At 39.1% G+C, this 19,005-nt stretch overlaps 1 long non-coding RNA gene across 1 annotated transcript in view; it reads left to right on the forward strand.

Moving 5' to 3' along the window:
• Positions 1 to 4,605: 4,605 nt before the first annotated feature.
• The window catches only part of LOC139006550 (uncharacterized), a 257,079-nt gene continuing 242,679 nt past the window's right edge, over positions 4,606 to 19,005 (forward strand). The window contains exon 1 of the long non-coding RNA XR_011470752.1: positions 4,606 to 4,711. This is a non-coding gene — a long non-coding RNA (uncharacterized lncRNA). The remainder of the gene's footprint in view (positions 4,712 to 19,005) is intronic.

Here is a 19,005-nt window from a genome sequence, read left to right on the forward strand (position 1 = left end):
GGTATCTGGTTTGTTTTGGTTCTATAATCGAAACACTGTTTCAACTCCAGCTCTGAGATCCCGGCTGGCTGAAAGCAGGTTTCTGGGGTTTTGTTTAGCTTCTATAGTTGTAACAATGTTTCAAACTGCAAGCTCAGAGGCCAGCAGCGGCAGGCGGGGAACATTGGCTTCCTCCATCACTGAAGCAAGCAAGCCTCCTGTTCGCTTCAAGCTGCCTGGATGCCGGCCGCCATCTTGGCTGGCAGTTAATTTGCATATCGCCCTGATTAGCCAATGGGAAGGGTAGCGGCTGTACAGCTAATTACTATGTTTCTCTTTTATTAGATAGGATTTCTTAAAATATATAATATCCATTTTGTTTTTGGACAGAGAAGTGAACAGGATGGTAAAAAGTACATGGAACTTTTGGTTAGAAGTTTATGCATTAGGTGGGCTCTATTTTTTCTCATCACATATACACTACATTTAATAGTCTGTGTGATTCTGTGGTCATAATCTGAAATGCCACTTAATCAAATCAAGTCTTAGAAGCAGGAGAAAAATGTTAAACCTAAATATAGCCTTGACATTGATTATAATACTTCCTTGTGTACTAATCTTTTGTTTTTGCTATTATTTTATTGGTAGAGCTGAAGGATAAAATAAGTGTGAGGAAATGTGTTCCATAAAAATTTGAATTCTCTAAATGACATTTTAAAGCCATGTAGTCCATTTTAATGAAGAATTTCATAGATCCTTTTTAATTTTTAAAGGTGTGCTCACATATAGGATATTTTCTTTTCAGTAGTTATCTGAGTATTTATAAGCACAATTGGCTACATGATTTATAAATTTTAGCACATTATGAAAACAGCCATACTTTAATCTGAGGTTTTACAGCTTTATTTATAGAAGTAGCTATTTCTGAGTTCATTCTAATGTATCAAAATGAATTTTATTTTACGCATTGCTCCTGTTCTATCCCATTTTTTTTTCCCTGTAGTATTGGTTGACATTTCATAGAGTTGGCATAGGGCTAGGAAATATGTAATTATAAGAATCACCTGCTTTTGAATTTCCCATTATGTAGTAGCCCTGATTCAAGCAGACTTTTCATAGGTGTTTGACTTGGAATGAGAAGTTTTCTTCTTTCATGACCAGTGATTAAAATGTGGCATTTTGGTAAATAAATAAAAGATAGCTTCTGCATAATAACAGCTGTGAATCAGAGCTGGTGAAACAATGTAAATCTTTATCATATAAGCAGTAGCATATGTAATTGGAGATATATTTTAAGAATAAGACCATTAATTTTTTTTTGAATGCTCTGTAGCTTAAAGCAAGCTAAGTGCTAAAATACAGATGATGCATATTTTGCTTCACTTAATGCTTCTCAAAGGAATTCTAATAAAGGGAATCCACTACAACTACATGTGAATATTTTCTTTTTTTTAATGAGTTATAACCATGAGTATAAATATTTATCAGTTACTGTAGCATGGTGGTAAAGGCAGGGTATAGACTATATTTCTTCATAATTGAAAATGAAACTTACCGTTACAATAGTATCTGGATACTAGCCTTACCTGTTATATTAAGCTTTATAAATCTTTTTGGTTAAAGTTGCAATTTTCAATAAATTGTGGAATTATGCACCCTGTTCCTGATTATGATTTGTATTCTTTTTTTGGATACTGAAGTAGCTGGTATAATCCCCCATACATGTTTTAGTTTGTATATTTAATTCTGTCTGTAAATATATTATGAGTGCATAGCCACAATATCTCTCTCTACTATAAATTATATTATCCAAAGTCATACATGCTCTTGTTTTACATGTCACTTAGTAGGTCAAAACACACTAGCTCCTGTCTTATTCAAATTGGGCTGCTATAACAAAAACACCACAGACTGGGAGGATGAAACAATAGAAATGCATTTTCACAGTTCTGGAATCTGGGAAGTTCCAGATCAAGGTGCCCAATGTGCTGACCAATTTGATTCCTAATGAGAGACCTCCTCCTGGTTTCCAGATAAACATCTTGTTATCCTCACATAGAGGAGGGAGGGAGTGTGTGTGTGTGTGGGGGGGGGGGGGGGAGAGAGAGAGAGAGAGATAGAGAGAGAGAGAGAGATAATAAGTTCTAATGTCTCTTCTTATATGGACACTAATCTCATCGTGAAGACTCCACTCTTGAGACCTAATCACAGGCACCATCTCCAGTTACTATCCCTTTGGGGATTAGGGTTTGAGCATACGAATTTTGGGGGAACACAAGCATTCAGCCCATAGCGACTTCCTACAAGGGCTTTATAGCTTTGGATATCTATCATATTAATTGAATTGGTATTAGAATGATTAAACTAGAGCCAAATATCACCTTCTATTTTAATTTTGAAATGTCCTATGTGAATAAAATGAAAGTATTAAATTATGTTAGATGAACATATCAATTCTATAATAGCTTAGATATTAAAACATCAAAATTCTTCAAAGTAGATGGTTTCAAATTGGGTGTTTACTAGGGAGATAGAGGCATTGATTTTGTGTTCTTTTAATACCTTTACATTTAGTCTACTATTTCACTATTCAATATTCTATGCTCAAAGTTTTTATTTTCTTCCCTCCACATAGTGTCTCTTCAGTGCCCTCTAATTTAGTTTTATTCATCACCACTCTACTAAAGTTCTATTCTACATGCTCAACAGTAACCTCACTATAAGTCTCCTCTTGAAATGGTTGATATAGTAAACATACCTCTAACACTCTTAAAATACTAGTACAAGGCTTAGCATTTGATAGACACTCAATAAGTATTGGTAAATACGTAAATAGAGAAAAAAAGTAACTCATTTTCTCTCTAAAGTGATGAGAAATAAAGTACTAGCTTTATTTCTCGAGAATAAACTTTATTTCTTGAGTACTTTTATTCACGAGACTATCTTCTTCTTTTACTCTTCTCTTCCCTGTCTATATGCAGCCCCCCAAGTTTCAGTTCTCAGGTATTCCATCTTTTCTCTTCAGACACTTTTGCTTCGAGAAACCTCAGCTATTGCCTCTGCATGTCTAACTCCATACTTTTTCTCGAGACCAGCTTTCTCGTGAGCTTCAGTTACATGTCCACAGTTGTCCTCTGGACATTTCCGTTTGGATATCTTGCCACCTTTTAAAACACTGGCTGAAACACATGATGTTTTTCTTTAATGATACCATCTTCCTGTGTTTCCAATTCCTGTCACAGTATTACCTTTCTCATAGCCGCTCTTCATTTTTATCTTTTTCCAGTCAATGTTTGTTGCATATCTTAGAAAATATTCTGAATCGTTCTTCACTGTTAGTAAATAACTTGTTTGTTTCCTGGAAACACACCATCTTCAAGGCATTACATCCTATAAATTACTGCTGGAGTTTCTTTTTTAAGCTATCTCTGTTTTCATGAGTCTCCTTTCGCCTAAAACCTTCAAGAGTTGTCCACTGACTATGGAACTGGTTTACAAAAGATTATTTTTTAAATTACTAGGCAGTGTTGTTCAAATAAAATTTTACATGAGACCCAAATAAATAAAACTAAATCTAGAGTTGTTTTGACTGATAAGTCATGCCTCTACTTAGGCGTTGCCTACATATTGTCCTCTAGGCACTCCTGTGGAATTTTGGGACAATTTAGAATACAATTGGAAACGCTTTGACACTAGTACAAAATCTTTATTTAGGAACTAGAGGCCTGTTGCACGAAGAGATTCGTGCAATAGGCCTTCCCTTCCCCTGGCTGCTGGCACCGGTTTTCCTCCGGCACCCGGGACCCAGGCCTTTGCTCCGGCAGGAGCCGCCTTCAAGCCTTCGCTGCCCTACCCGGCCGCCCCAGTTCGGGTCGCACACAGGACGCCCAGATGGGCTGGCCAATTGCTGCTGCCCCGCCTGGCCGCCCGGGTCAGGTCGTACACGGGATGCCCACTGCCCCGGGTTGCACATAGCAGGTCCGGATGGCGGCAGGGCAGGCGGGATGGTGCTGTCCCGCCCTGCCTGCAGTATGCAAATTAGCTGCCATCTTTGTTGGCGGTTAATTTGCATATCATGCTGATTAGCCAATGGGAGGCGTAGCGAAGATATGGTCAATTACCATGTTTGTCTATTATTAGATAGGCTAGGCCTTGTTACATTCAACCAATCTCTTTACTACCTCAATTGATCCATGTAAATTCCATCTTTGTGTCTTGGTTTCTATCATGTTTAGTGCCCAGAATACTATTAAACCAACTTCCTGCTTCTTTAAGTCTTATTCATATCTCTAAATGCAGCTCAGTCACTCCCTGGTCACTGGACATCTGAATGAATATTAGAAATTTAAAAGAGTTGAATATCTTTTTCCTGATGTATATGTAGCTTGAAGGGTACTGTTTTCTTTTCTTTGAAATTACTTCTACATTACATTTAATTATTGGATAAACAAATGTCACTATTTTATGCTTATTATATTTCAAAGCCCTGAACTGAATGATTTTAAGCACTTAAAAAGATTGTGTCCAAAATTGTTTGATGCTAAATTTATATACTAGGAGAACAAATCTAAGAATAATATCCACGTGACCAAAATTTTTACATTTGTTTTCTCTTAGGATCTGCAATGGCCAGTCTGCTTTATAGAAATCTTGCTCCATAACCTTATTTGTTGAAGCATCAAAGTGTTTTAAGGTTTCCAAAGAAATTACTCCTGGTCCAGTGACATAAGAGGTTTGTCAATGATATTTATTTTTATGAATAACATAAGAATAGAATAGTTTCCAGAAAGTACTGAAAATGTCTACATTAAATTCCTTTTCATATATTTTATTCATATTAGTCACTAATCAAAATATTTTCACTAAGGGAGGATTTTTAAAAGACATATTATGATATCTTTAAAGAACTATTTAAGAATTATTTAATAATTTATTTGTCTATAAGCATCCCTGCAACTTTAAGTATTTATTTGTTTATATACACAAACTGAAATTCCCACGTGTTTATTGAAATTATGAATTTATTAGAAGGCTCAGAAAAAGCCCTGTGTGTTTAGTAAAATCAAGGTTTGATCTTTTATTTTCTTTGAATAAATGTAGACACTGTATTTATAATAAATAAAAGGTTCTTTTAAGCTATAGGCCTCCTTATTGTAAGGAGATGTTTTAGAAATGGTGTTCACTATAGGCCTTAATTCCCCATTTGGAACGAAATACTGAAACTCCCCATTCCCACCCTGCTAACTACTGAGAGTCAAATATTTTATGGTGGCTGATAGCAATTAATTTAATTAATCCTCAGTGCAAATGACAGTGAATGTTCCTTTTCTCAGTAGTTAATGACAAGTTTATTTTATTGAATGTATGCTTTTCTACTTACTTAAAATGTTAAAATCTAAATGATATTTTAGCACTGTAAAAAGCAGGTCACTATCATAATATCAGAAAAAAAGAAAAGAAAATGAATAATGAAATAGTTGCTGACTTTATTTGTTGGCTGTTGATTCCCCCCAAAAGACCACTGCTGATGCCTACTGAAAAAGCAAAGGTACTTTTACTAGACTTACTTCAGAAAGAAAGAATCTACTAGGCAGTCTTGGTAGTGTTTCAGAAGATAGAGGCAAGAGAGGATATTTACAATGTTTTAGGACTTGGGCCGTGTAATGTAAGGTAAGTCTTGAAAATGGGGAACTGGTTGGGATTTGGCAAAGTTTAGAACATATCTATGTTGGATTTTTGGTTATAATGAGGAAGGGTCTTGAAGCAATTATCGAACAGTAAGCTATTAGTCTTCATAAATTAGGTATTATAGCTGTTTATAGTCTGATCATATTAAATCTTTAGCTGAATGATTTCCCTCCTCCTTTTAAAAACTAAATTTAGTGTTGTCCACAAAAAATAAATACCAGTAAACCTAATGGTTATCCCTCTTCATTGTGATACACTTGTCATAGGACATGTACAAACTAGTCTTCCTAGTATTTAAAGATGTTCTTTTTTTTCTTTCCTTAAGATTTAAAAATTATATTTATACTAGAGGCCCGGTGCATGAAATTTGTGCATGGGTCGGGGGGTCCCCTCAGCCCAACTGCACCCTCTACAATCCGGGACCCCTTGGGGGATGTCTGACTGCTGGTTGGACATCCCTCTCACAATCTGGGACCACAGGCTCCTAACTGCTCACCTGCCTGCCTGCCTGATCACCCCTAACTGCCCCCCCTGATGGCCTGGTCACCCCCAAATGTCCCTCCTGCTGGCCTGGTTGCCCACCCACTGGCCTGGCCGCTCCTAACTCCCCCCCATCCAGCCTGCTCGCCCCATACTGACCCCCCCCGCCAGCCTGGTCACCTCCCACTGCCCACCCCCCCACCGGCCTGGTCACCCCTAACTGGCCCTCCTGCCAGCCTGGTTGCCCCACGCAGCCTGCTGCTAGGTCGTTTGGTTGGCCCTCACTAACCCTCCTGCCGGCCTGGTCACCCCATGCAGCTTGTTTGGTCATCTGTTCGGTTGTTTCGGTTGCGATAGTCGCTTAGGCTTTTATTTATATAGATTTTATCATAGTCATTTATTGTGGAATATTATTTTCCATGTCAGGAGAAAACATTTATGAATTAAATAATGATATTTTTAAGGTATTGCCTGAAATTTCAAACTAATGTATCTTCTGTATAATATGATGCAAGGTAAGTTTTCTGTTGAGAACTGAGTGCAACTTTTTTGGTCTCCCAATACCATTTGTTTCCTTTAATAATTGAAAACTTTTTTGAATAAATAATTTTTTAAAATAATTTTTCTTCTTTAAAGCAAAATTTACTTTTAAGCTGATAGACTTATAAATTACTAGGTTCTGTATTATAACTTGCTCTTATTTTTAAATTTAATGCTTCTTTCTTTCTTTATCATGTTTAATAAGATTAAGTTGGTCAATCTTAAGAAAATGTTTGCCTTAAACATTTTACTTTTTTTTTTTACAGAAAAAAAGAAATTTGTAACATTGTTTTAAGAGTGAAATATTGTTTTCTCTTTAAAAAAGTACTTAGTTATGACCTCTGCCATCCAGATGGTTATTGGCTCTTTAGTGTTTCATGTTTACACCAGATTCCAAATTGTCCAATGCTGGTGGTCTCAACACTAATATTTATAAAGACTATAGTTCTTTTAATTTTCACATCCGCATTTGTGAAGTCTCCTTGACATTTTCATTCTTTTATGAACTCTTGAGTTTCATAGATAGAATTAGTTTTCCCTTTTTTTTGGTCAGTGCTGTCATTAGACCATAATTTTACTTTGCCTGTTATATTTCAACTAGAGGCCCAGTGCATGAATTCATGCACTGGTGGGGTCCAGCTGGCCTGCCCCAATGGCAGCCATCGGGGGCGGGCCAGCTAGGGTGAGGGGCCATGGGTGGTTTTCCAGCTAGTCCCACCCCCAAGTGGGGTGGGGGTGCCTGCTCTGGGGTGGGGCGGGCTGGGGTGAGGGGCCACAGACAATCCGGTTGTTCTGCTGTTCAGTTGATTTTCATATTACCCTTTTATTATATAGGATTACAAGCTAATCTGTTTCTTTTTTGTTTCTTCTAGTTGTAGATATTTATTGGGTGACTATCATGAACCCTTTAAAATGTCTATTGAAAGCTAGGGAAATTTAATTTGTGGGAAAATGCATGTATGCTTATAATAAAAACTGTGCATACAATTTTAGATGGATTATCAATCCACAAAAGCTCACTTATGGTTCTCATCAAGAACTCCCAATAGTGAATTCTGAGCTCCATGAGGGCAAGGACTCATTTAGCTTTATATGATTAGGGTTTCAATCACAGAACCTAACACATAGCAGTATACCAATAAATGTTATTGTAGAAATTAACAAAATGAATATTTCTAGGATTTTTATTGTATGACTAAATCACTAATCTTTACCTAGAAATAAAGATTTACTCATTGATTTAGTTCTCAGTGGGAAGAATATATATGTTCTTTTAAAATAGCAGTGGGCCCTGACTGGTTTCGCTTAGTGGATAGATCATTGGCCTGTGTACTAAAGGGTTCCGGATTTGATTCTGGTTAAGGACACATACCTTGGTTGCAGGCTCATTCCTGACCCTGGTTCGATGTTTCTTTTTCTCTGTCTCCCTCCCTCCCTTCCACTATCTCTAGGAATCAATGGAAAAATATCCTTGGGTGAGGATTAACAACAACAACAAAAAAATAGCAGTGGATATATTTTTTAGTTTAAATTATTTATTGTTGAAAGTATTACATACGTCTCCTTTTTAACCTCTCCACAGCCACTCCCACTCCCAGCACATGCCCTCACCCCCATACTGTCTGTGTCCATTGGTTATGCTTCTATATATCCATACAAGTTCTTTGGTGGATCTCTTCCTCCCCTTCGTCGCCCACCCCCGCCCCCCACCCCACCTTCCCTCTGAGGTTTGATGGTCTGTTTATGTATCTATGTCTCTGGATCTATTTTTGTTCATCAGTTTATTTTGTTCATTATATTCTACAACTAGAGGCCCGGTGCACAAAAATTTGTGCACTCGGGGGGGTCCCTCAGCCTGGCCTCTGCCCTCTCTCAGTCTGGGACCCCTCAAAGAATGTCCACCTGCTGGCTTAGGCCTGCTCCCTGGGGAATCGGGCCAAAGCTTGCAGTCAGACATCCCTCTGGCAGCCCGAAAGCCCTTGGGGGATGCCCACTTGCCAGCGAGGAGCAGGCCTAAGCTACAGTCGGACATCCTTAGTGCTGCTGAGGAGGTGGGAGAGGCTCCCGCCACCACCACTGTACTAGCAGCCATCAGCCTGGCTTGTAGCTGAGCAGAGCTCCCCCTATGGGAGCACACTGACCACCAGGGGACAGCTCCTGCATTGAGCATCTGCCCCCTGGTGGTCAGTGTGTGTCAAAGTGACCAGTCATTCCCAGTCGTTCTGCTGTTAGAGTCAATTTGCATATTACCCTTTTATTTTATAGGATAGAGGCCTGGTGCATGGGTGGAGCCGGCTGGTTTGCCCTAAAGGGTGTCCTAGATCAGGGTGGGGGTCCCGCTGGGGTGCCTGGCCAGCCTGGGTGAGGGGCTGATGGCTGCGTGCAGCTGGTCACACCCCCTTCAGGGTTGGGGTCCCCACTGGGGTGCCTGGCCAGCCTGGGTGAGGGGCTGATGGAGGTTTTCAGGCTGGCCACACCCTCTTTAGGGTAGGGGTCCCCACTGGGGTGCCTGGCCAGTCTGGGTGAGGGGCTGAGGGCCATTTTCAGGCTGGCCAAGCCCCCTGGTGATGGAAGCTCCCAGCCTCTCCTTTTTTAATTTTTTTTTATTCTGGGATTTATTTACCTTCTATAATTGAAACTTTGTAGCCTTGAGTGGAGCTTAGAGCCGGCCAGGACGGGCCGGAAGCTTGACTTCCTCCATTGCCAGGGGCAACCCAAGCCTCCTGCTTGCTCCAGCTCCGTGGCCATGGTCGGCTGAAAGCAGGTATCTGGGGTTTATTTATCTTCTATAATTGAAACTTTGTTGCCTTGAGTGGAGCTCAGAGCCGGCCGTGGCAGGCGGGAAGCTTGGTTTCCTCCATCACTGGGGCAACCAAGCCTCCTGCTTGCTTCAGCTCCATGGCTGCCGGCCGCCATCTTGGTTGGGTTAATTTGCATATAGTCGCTCTGATTGGCTGGTGGGTGTGGCTTAAGGCATAGTGAAGGTACAGTCAATTTGCATGTTTGTCTTTTATTAGTGTAGATGAGTGAGATCATGTTATACTTATCCTTCTCTGACTGGCTTATTTTGCTTAGCATAATGCTCTCCAGGTCCATTCATGTTGTTGCAAATGATAAGAATTCTTTTTTTTTTTTTTTTACAGCAGCATAGTATTCAATTGTGTAGATGCACCATAGCTTTTTAATCCACTCATCTGCTGATGGGCACTTAGGCTGTTTCCAAATCTTAGCTATGGTGAATTGTGCTGCTATGAACATAGGGGTGCATATATCCTTTCTGATTGGTGTTTCTAGTTTCTTGGGATATATTCCTAGAAGTGGGATCACTGGGTCAACAGTGGGTTTTATTGATTGATTCAAATTCTCTTGTTGAGTAAGTCTCTGACCAAAATCGTGCATTTTTCAGTATTATATAAGACTGCAGTTTTTCCTAGAATTTAAAATTGTTGATTATATGAGAATAGTTTTTTAAAATAGTTAAATACAACTTTAATAAATTTAACTTTAAAAATCCTTTATTTAAATATTACAGAAAAATTTAAATGCACTCCCTTTAATAAAGCAAATTCTACTGAAGTTGATTGAAGTTCTATAATACTATTTATTTTTAATATATTTTTATATTTTATTGAGAAGTGATTGATATATAACATTATATAAGTTTAAGGTGTATAACATGATGATTTTGTGGTCATATAGATTGTGAAATGCTTACCTGTGGGGTGAAAGCTGGTGAGCTCTGCAAGGAAAGGTTGTGTGGCTGTGCTGGACATTGGCTTCATCAGTGGTGAAATGGTGAGGCTGGCTGCAGATCAGCCTTTGTGAACTACAGTTGCTCCTACTGCATATCCTATATAATGAAGAGGTAATATGCAAATTGACCATCACACCCTTGCATAAGATGGCCACCCCCATGTTGTCACAAGATGGCGCCACAAGATGGCTGGCAGGGGAGGGCAGTTGGGGGCGAACAGGCCTGCAGGGGAGTGGTTAGGGGGTGATCAGGCTGGCATGCAGACACAGTTAGGGGCAATAAGGTAGGCAGGCAGGCGAGCAGTTGGGAGCCAGTAGTCCCAGATTGTGAGAGGGATGTCCGACTGCTGTTTTGTGGGATGGGACCTAAACCAGCAGTTGGACATTACCCTGAGGGGTCCCAGTTTGGAGAGGGTGCAGACTAGGTTGAAGGACACCCCTCCCCAGTGCATGAATTTCGTGCACCGGGCCTCTAGTCTATAATAATAAAAGTGTAATATGCTAATTAGACTGGACATCCTTCCAGATGACTTTCTGGATGAAGCCAGGGCTGCGAGCAGGAAGCCTTTGCCAACAGCTGGAGGAAGGAGGGCCTACTCTTGCATGAATTTAGTGCATTGGGCCTTTAGTTTTCTAATAATAGCTTCTGATTTTCTTCCTTGATTTTAGACAGCTTTATACATCTCCAATTTGTCAGACTGGGTGGGATGAAACCAAACTTTCTGCCAAGCTGGGAGACGCTGGAGAAGCTGGTCACGCATCCACTCTTCCTTTCCTGTTCTACTCTCTCTAGCTTGAAATTCCTTCTTGGTGCTGAACAATGCCATCTGGGTGATAGGATGATGCAGGCACCATTGTTGTCTTTTGTCTCTTCTTGTGCAATTATTCTCAGCTCTTTGTTCCACTGTGCTACTAAAGCTTCCTAAGTAGACGATAGAGGTCCCCCAGAGCTATGTTGTTGTGGGTTTTTTTTCTTGTGGATTACTGTCATATCATTGTTTTTTGTACGGGGGGATAGGGAAACTGGTTTTTCCCACTTTACCAGTTTTTTTTTTCTCTCCAAAATATCATCAGGTTTTTCTTTCAGCACTTCAAATATATTATCCCACTCCCTTCGGGCCTGCAAGGTTTCTGATGAAAAATCCACTGGTACTTTTGTAATGTTTTCTTGTACATGACAAGTCACTTTTCTCTTGCTTTGTTCAAAATTCTCTCTTTGTGTCTGACTTTAGATAATTTGATTACAATGTATCTTGGTGACTATGTTAAACAATATGCAGAGTTTTTGTTTTCTTCACTGTAGATAGACACTCAAGATTTCTGAGAAGTGTACTGTTACATATTAATAGAAATTAAGCAAACTTCAGTTCTTTTCTTTTTAAATGTATTTTTTTTACTGTTGATAGTATTACAGATATCTCCTATAGTCCCCCGTTTATCCCCCACCTCCCAGCCCCTACCCACTCCCCAGGTCTTCACTATCCTACTGCCCATGTCCATGGGCTATGCATATCAGTATATAAGTTCTTTGGTTTAGCTCTTCTCTCCCCCCACAGTTCTAAATTTTAATATTTAAAAATATTATTTTCTTTTTTGATAAATTGCTAATAGAGAATTACAAGGTTGATTTAAAGTATATAGGTTTTATTGATGGTTAGTTTCTATTTTCACTTTCAAATGCTCACATTATCTTTGTAGAAAATATATGGTTGTACCTATAAAATATATTTATTTTTAAGTGTGCCTTAAAATTCTGCTTTTAAAAACTCAATTTTATGCCTTAGTTTTAAAGTTTGTGGGATAGTAATTCATATCCTTTGGAAATGTGACTTAAACTTTTCTTGCAGAAATCAGTTTTGCACTTCAATTGTAAAGGTCATGGCACATTACTTTAAAACCCCAAAGTGAATGCTTAAAAGCTACTTGTCATTTGCCATTGCATAAAAAGGTCTTTGAGTCTCCCTGGACTACAACCTTAGTTTAATTTCCCCCCTTCCTTTCTGCTTATAGAGCTCTTGATATTCCTATGAACTTCCTCAATCACTAAGTTTTGGAAGACTGTGAAGGTCTGTCCTGGAAAATCTGTTTTCAGCCTATTGTATTAGTTCTTGAGATGCCTATCAAAGGTATGCTCAGCTCTATGATGTGCTGAGAGGATTAAGGTTAATTGTGTTACTAGTTATTACATTGGAATAGAGATGAATCTTTGCACCTTAAGGACTAGTTTCAACCTAGAAAGATATATTATGAATTATTTTCATGGTATCCATAAACCCTTTAAGAGAAAAGAAAAATATTGTTTGCTCATACATTTGTGCATTTTCCTGTCAGTAGTTTTCATAATATACTCAAAGGGAACTGTAAGAATCACTGTTTTTTACCAAAAGAATAACTTTAGCTATTGATAATTTACAGAAAGAGAGGATAATTAAAACTTATATCTTACATGAGGTAGTACTGTCAAGGAAAAAACTAAGTTCTGCCCATGCTAGTTGTTATAACTGCAAACATTTTCATTGCTTTCCTATATATGTATACTCAATTTAATACAGAACTTATTTATGGAATTACCTGTATTAAATATTATTTAAACACATGATATTTTACATAGACAATAGAGTACTATGATTTTTGCAGTGGCATTGGTTGATAACTTGAATGTAACAATATCAAAAATTGGGAGAGTGGAAAGGAATCAGGCTCATATCCATTTAACCTATTTTTAATTTAAAACAGTATTATTTCAATGGGTTACATTGAAATACATTCAGTTTTTGTAAAAACTTATCTATGACATCACTATTTTTATTACGAAAAAAAGCTTTTACATAAAACATAATTTTAGTTTGAGCTATAAAGGCATGGAAAATCTTACCCACATGAAAATTGTGTTTTTCTACTCTGTTCTGATTACAATTTAGAAATTTTATTATTTGTTAAAATTGGTATTTTAACATTTTGATAAAGAACTATGCTTGCAACCAAAGAAAATATTTTTTATAAACAATTACCAAATTCTTATCTCTGGTTATTATAACTCACGTTTACATTTTTATATAAATAAATAAACATTGGTTTATAAGTTGAGGTTTGTTGATTAGAATTGTTAGAGGAGAGTCAGTAATAATAAAGGTAATAAGGAAAATTTGAATTTCCAGCAGTAAGCTTATTAGAAATATCAACTATGTATTTTCTTCTCCAAGAAAGTCAGAGATTGTTCTTTTTGACAATAAAAAATTTATTTCATGATAAATGCCAAAATGTACTCCCTCTGGCCCTCTCTTTCTCCTGATCCTCCTGGTTCCAAGGATGATGCTTTTGAATGTTCAGTGTGTTCCTTCCCTTAGCCTTTCCTGTGCTAACACATTCTGACTAGAGATGGGCACCTTAGTGCAGTAATGTTTCCTCTTCACTGATTCTGTCATTGATGTTGACCTAGTCATTCCTGAGGCAATTGATATTGACCTACTTATGTTCCTGATCAGTAAGTAGTTCTACTCTAGAAGAAGAGAGGGTATGGCTACAAAAGAATATATCTTTTCATTCACAGTTTTTAGAGTCCCAGTTATGCTATTTTCCTTGATCATTGTTTTTCCCCTTAGCATCTTTGTTTAGCTCTAGAAGTTGGAAGAATGAAATATTGAGATCATATAAATGAATAGCCACATGTATGAACAAATGCCATGAGGGTTGTTTTAATAAGCTAGGGTACCTTAAACTCTTTCTTCCTTCAAGTGAGCTCTCTGCTCACCAGGTATTTTATGGAGAGAGATATTAAATGGTTGGTTTCTTCAACATAGGTTACAAATAGTAGACCCTGGGGAAGATAATCTATATCAGTTTGTATAATCATTACACATCAAAGTTGGTCCTTTTAAAAATGGAAATGGGACTACCTATTGACTACTCTTGGTGGTTAGTCCTGATGTGCCCAAATGGATTCATAATTTTGCCCTGAGAATTAGAATAGGCCATCTTCTATCTTTTTTCTGTATTGGTGGTGTTAAAATTTTGTAATGTAGTCAATTTATGGCCTGAAAAATATTTTCTTCATAATTGACTCTGATATGGTAGGTCAAGCCTAATTATCATGAATTTGAAATATATTTTGAATAGCTGTTGTCAGTAAAAAGTAAAAAAATCAATTATTCTAATTTAGTTAGATAAAGGCGATGATCTTATTCACCTTGTAAAAGTGGTGTTACTTTTGTATTCCTAATTACTGTCTATCTACTTTTCTATTTGAAAGTTACTAATTGTTTTTCTATATAAAATAGTAAGTATCACAACCACCATCAATTATTGCAACATTTCCCCTTTGCAATAATAAACATTACACTTGAGAGAGAAGAAGAGAGAGAAGTAAGTCTCCTAAATGTACTTTTCCTATATAAACAACAGTGTTAAATAGGATGTGTTTTTTTTATGTGTGACACATACTGCTTTATATTTTATCAAAATATTTATCAGTTTCTTAATGTGATAAAAAGAAAAACAGGAATATAGTTTTCTATGAATACAAAGAATTTCATTTTTTTTTTTAATAAAAGAAAGCCCTAGCTGGTTTGGCTTAGTGGATAGAGTGTCGGCCTACGGACTGAAGGGTCCCAGGTTTGATTCCGGTCAAGGGCACATGCCTGGGTTGCTGGCTTTATCCCCAGTGGGAGGTGTGCAAAAGGCAGCTGATCAACGATTCTCTCTCATCATTGATGTTTCTGACTCCCCCTCTCCCTTCTTCTTTGAAATCAATAAAAATATATTTAAAAAACAACAACAACAAAACAAAACAAACAAACAAAAAACACCATGTCATTTATTTTAAATTCTCAGATGCTTTGCTCTCAATCTTGTATTACTTCCTTTGTGGTGGCCAAAAAGTGGACTAGAAAAGTAAAATCAATATCCAACATATTCCATTGTGTGTAAAAGCTGTTTATTTAGCTTGTTTTGAAAGGAAAGTATAGAGCTCAGTGCTGCACAAATTAGCAGCCGAGCCTTAAAATAATGTTTTACTAGAAGCCTCTCAGCCTGGCCTGTGGACATCTCCCGAGGGGTCCCAGATTGTGAAAGAGTGCAGGCCAGGCCGAGGGACCCCACTGGTGCACAATCGGGTATGGAGGGGGACCACGGGAGGGCTCCAGGGCATGTCTGGCCCGTCTTGCCTAGTCCCGATTGCCTGGACCCCAGCAGCAAGCTAACCTACTGGTCAGAGCGTCTGTCCCCTGAGGGTCAGTGTGCGTCATAGCGACTGGTCGAATAGTCGAATGAACAGTCGGACACATAGCAGATTAGGCTTTTATTATATAGGAGTTCTGTAGTAGAAATAGATGAATTGATAAGGTTGATGATTTATTTTTTATCAATCTCTAAATATCATACACACACACACACACACACACACACACATCTGATCTCTGTCCAGAGTGAAAGATCTTAAGATATATTTTCTGTGGTATAATAGCTAATGATTATTTGTTGAATTAGGAAATATAATGACAGTTTATTCTGTAATATTAAATCCTTATTTTCTTCACTATTCATAAGATTATTACTCTCTTCATTTATGTATATTCAGTCATTTTAGTTGACCACTGAAAGATCAGAGACATATATGGCTTTCATTCTTAAATAATAGAATATCTCTTAGTTATAAATCAGACTTTACATTGTCTTATGAAAAACATTGGCATCATTGTAATTTTCAAGAAAATCTGAATTGTTTTATTTTATTGGAAATCTAGCATTTTTCTATTATTTATTATTTATTTATTACAGTCCTTCAGATGTTTGAAAGAAACCTTTATCTACTTTTAGAGTAATTTCCAGGCCACACTTAAAGAATTTCAACTAAAAAGAATTTTTGTCTTTCTTTTACACCAAGCAACAGACATGGTTCTACATTTATTTTCTTAATGTGCCCTTGCCCTAATTGAACTTAATTATTTTAATATCTTTATGAATATTTATAATTCCAATTATATTTTATATAATCTACTTAATACCTTGGTACAAATAGCAAATAAACAAGCAAATTTTCAAAATGCTTAATTTCAATATTTTGGCTAACCTAACTTTTAGAAATTTATTAAAGATTTTCCTCATTTGGGTGTTAAGTGAATATTTATTCAAATTATATCCTAATACTTCAATAAAGGTTACAAGTTAAATCTAGAAGTTATAGATTTCTAACTTGAACAGGTTAATGATTATGTATATATCATAAGAAGATTGCTTTTGGATCATAAAATTTGGGACTAATTTAATTCTTTAATATGCTCTCTAATTTTATTCTTTTGTTAAACGAATATAGCACACAAAGAGTTAAGCTTGGTACACTGTAGCATTCATGAGAAGATTAATCTCTAGGTATTCACAACAGAATTGGGGGATAAAAATACAGCACATAATTAAAAATTAATTTCAGAACATATACCAATTTTTTCTTTACCTGTGATATACATGTTATAATATATTCAAATGATCCCTTATGAATCCTGGCTTTGTTACTACAAATTTTTTAAGAGGCAGACTCACCTCCAAATTTCTTTTCCACTCCTCATACACAATTGGAAGAAAAAGTCTGAGAATCTCAAGATTCTGGGCACATACTTTCATTTTTACTCTTTTTTCTGGACTTAAATTAAAAATCATATTACAATGTTAAGTATGTAATTAGAGAGAAAAGAAAATTTTCATTTAGAAAATTAGTCATCTATAATAATAAAAGCATAATATACTAATTAGACCGGACATCCTTCCACACAACCTTCTGGATGAAGCCGGGGCTGTGAGGGAAGCCTGGGTCCCAGGTGCCAGAGGGAAGCCAGTGCCGGCAGCTGGGGGAAGGAAAGCCTACTCTTGCATGAATTTCATGCATCAGACCTCTAGTCTATCTAATCTAATAAAAGAGAAACATGGTAATTAGCCGTACAGCCGCTACCCTTCCCATTGGTTACTCAGGGCAATATGCAAATTAACTGCCAGCCAAGATGGCGGCCGGCAGCCATGCACTGAAGCGAACAGGGAGGCTTGCTTGCTCCACTGATGGTGGACTCCAACATTCCCCGCCTGACTTGCCGGCCTCTCAGCTGCAACTCTAAGCAACTATGTTGCAAATATAGAAGCTAAACAAAACCCCAGAAACCTGTGTTAGTCAGCCAGGCTTCAGCCAGCCGGACCACAACATTGTATCAAATACAGAAGGTAAAGGCTAGAAACCTGCTTTCAGCAGCGAGGCCTCAGAGCTAAAGCTAGCCCAGAATAAAAAAGAAAAAGAAAAAAACGAGCGGTTGGGAGCTTCAGTCACCCGCCAGCCTGAAAACAGCCCTCAGCCCCTCAGCCAGACTGGCCAGGCACCCCAGTGGGAACCCCCACCCTGATCCAGGACACCCTTCAGGGTAAACCAGCCAGCCCCCACCTGTGCACCAGGCCTCTATTCTATATAGTAAAAGGGTAATATGCCTCCTGGCACCGGGATCAGCATGACAGGGGGCAGCACCCAAACCCCCTGATTGCCCTGCAACTCTGTGTGTGACAGGGGGTGGGGCCACAACCTCCCTATCTGCCCTGCTCTGTTCATGACAGGGTAAGGCGCCCCAACCCCCTGATCGCCCTGTGGCTCTGTGTGTGATAGGGTGCAGCGCCCCAACCCCCTGATCAGCCCTGCTCTGTGCGTGACAGGGGGTGATGCCGCAACTTCCCTATCGACCCTGCCTTGAGTGTGACAGGGGGTGGTGCCCCAACCCCCCAATCGGCCCTACCCTGAGCGTGACTAGGGGTGGCATCGCAACCTCCTGATCCGCCCTGCTCTGTGCATGACAGGGGGCTGCTCCCCAGCTCCCCAATCGGCCCTGTTCTGAGCCCGACCAGGGGCTGCACCTAGGGATTGGGCCTGCCTTCTGCCACCCAGGAGCAGGCCTAAGCCAGCAGGTCATTATCTCCTGAGGGGTCCCAGACTGCGAGAGGGCATAGGACGGGCTGAGGGGCCCCCCTCCCCCCCGAGTGCACACATTTTTGTGCACCGGGCCTCTAGTATATACCAGCCAACTGCCCAACTGGCCGGTAGCTATGATGTGCACTGACCACTAGGGTGCAGACGCTCAGTGCAGCAGCTGCCCCCTGGATGTCGCTGCGCTTCCATAGTGGGAGCGCCGCTCAGCTGACAGGGCACCAGACCCTGGGCTCACGGCTGGTGAATGCAGCAGTGGCAGTGCGAGCCTTTCCCACCTCTGTGGTAGCGCTACTGAGCAGCAGCAGGCACAGCGGGGCTGGATGAGTGAGAGTGGTGCCCTGGCCACCTGCCGCTTCACTCACTACTACATCCCTTGAGGGGTCCCGGATTGTGAGAGGGAGCAGGCTGGGCTGAGGGACCACACCAGTGCATGAATCCATGCACCAGGCCTCTAGTCCTATCTAATAAAAGAGAAACATGGTAATTAGCGTATGACTGCTACCCTTCCCATTGGCTAATCAGGGCGATATGCAAATTAACTGCCAGCCAAGATGGCGGTTAACCGCCAACAAAGATGGTGGCTAATTTGCATATTGAAGGCAGGGTAGGACAGT

This window comes from Myotis yumanensis, unplaced genomic scaffold (assembly GCF_028538775.1).
Source record: "Myotis yumanensis isolate MYYU_CA2020_CCGP unplaced genomic scaffold, mMyoYum1.0.hap1 SCAF_1, whole genome shotgun sequence".
Classification (NCBI taxonomy): domain Eukaryota; kingdom Metazoa; phylum Chordata; class Mammalia; order Chiroptera; family Vespertilionidae; genus Myotis; species Myotis yumanensis.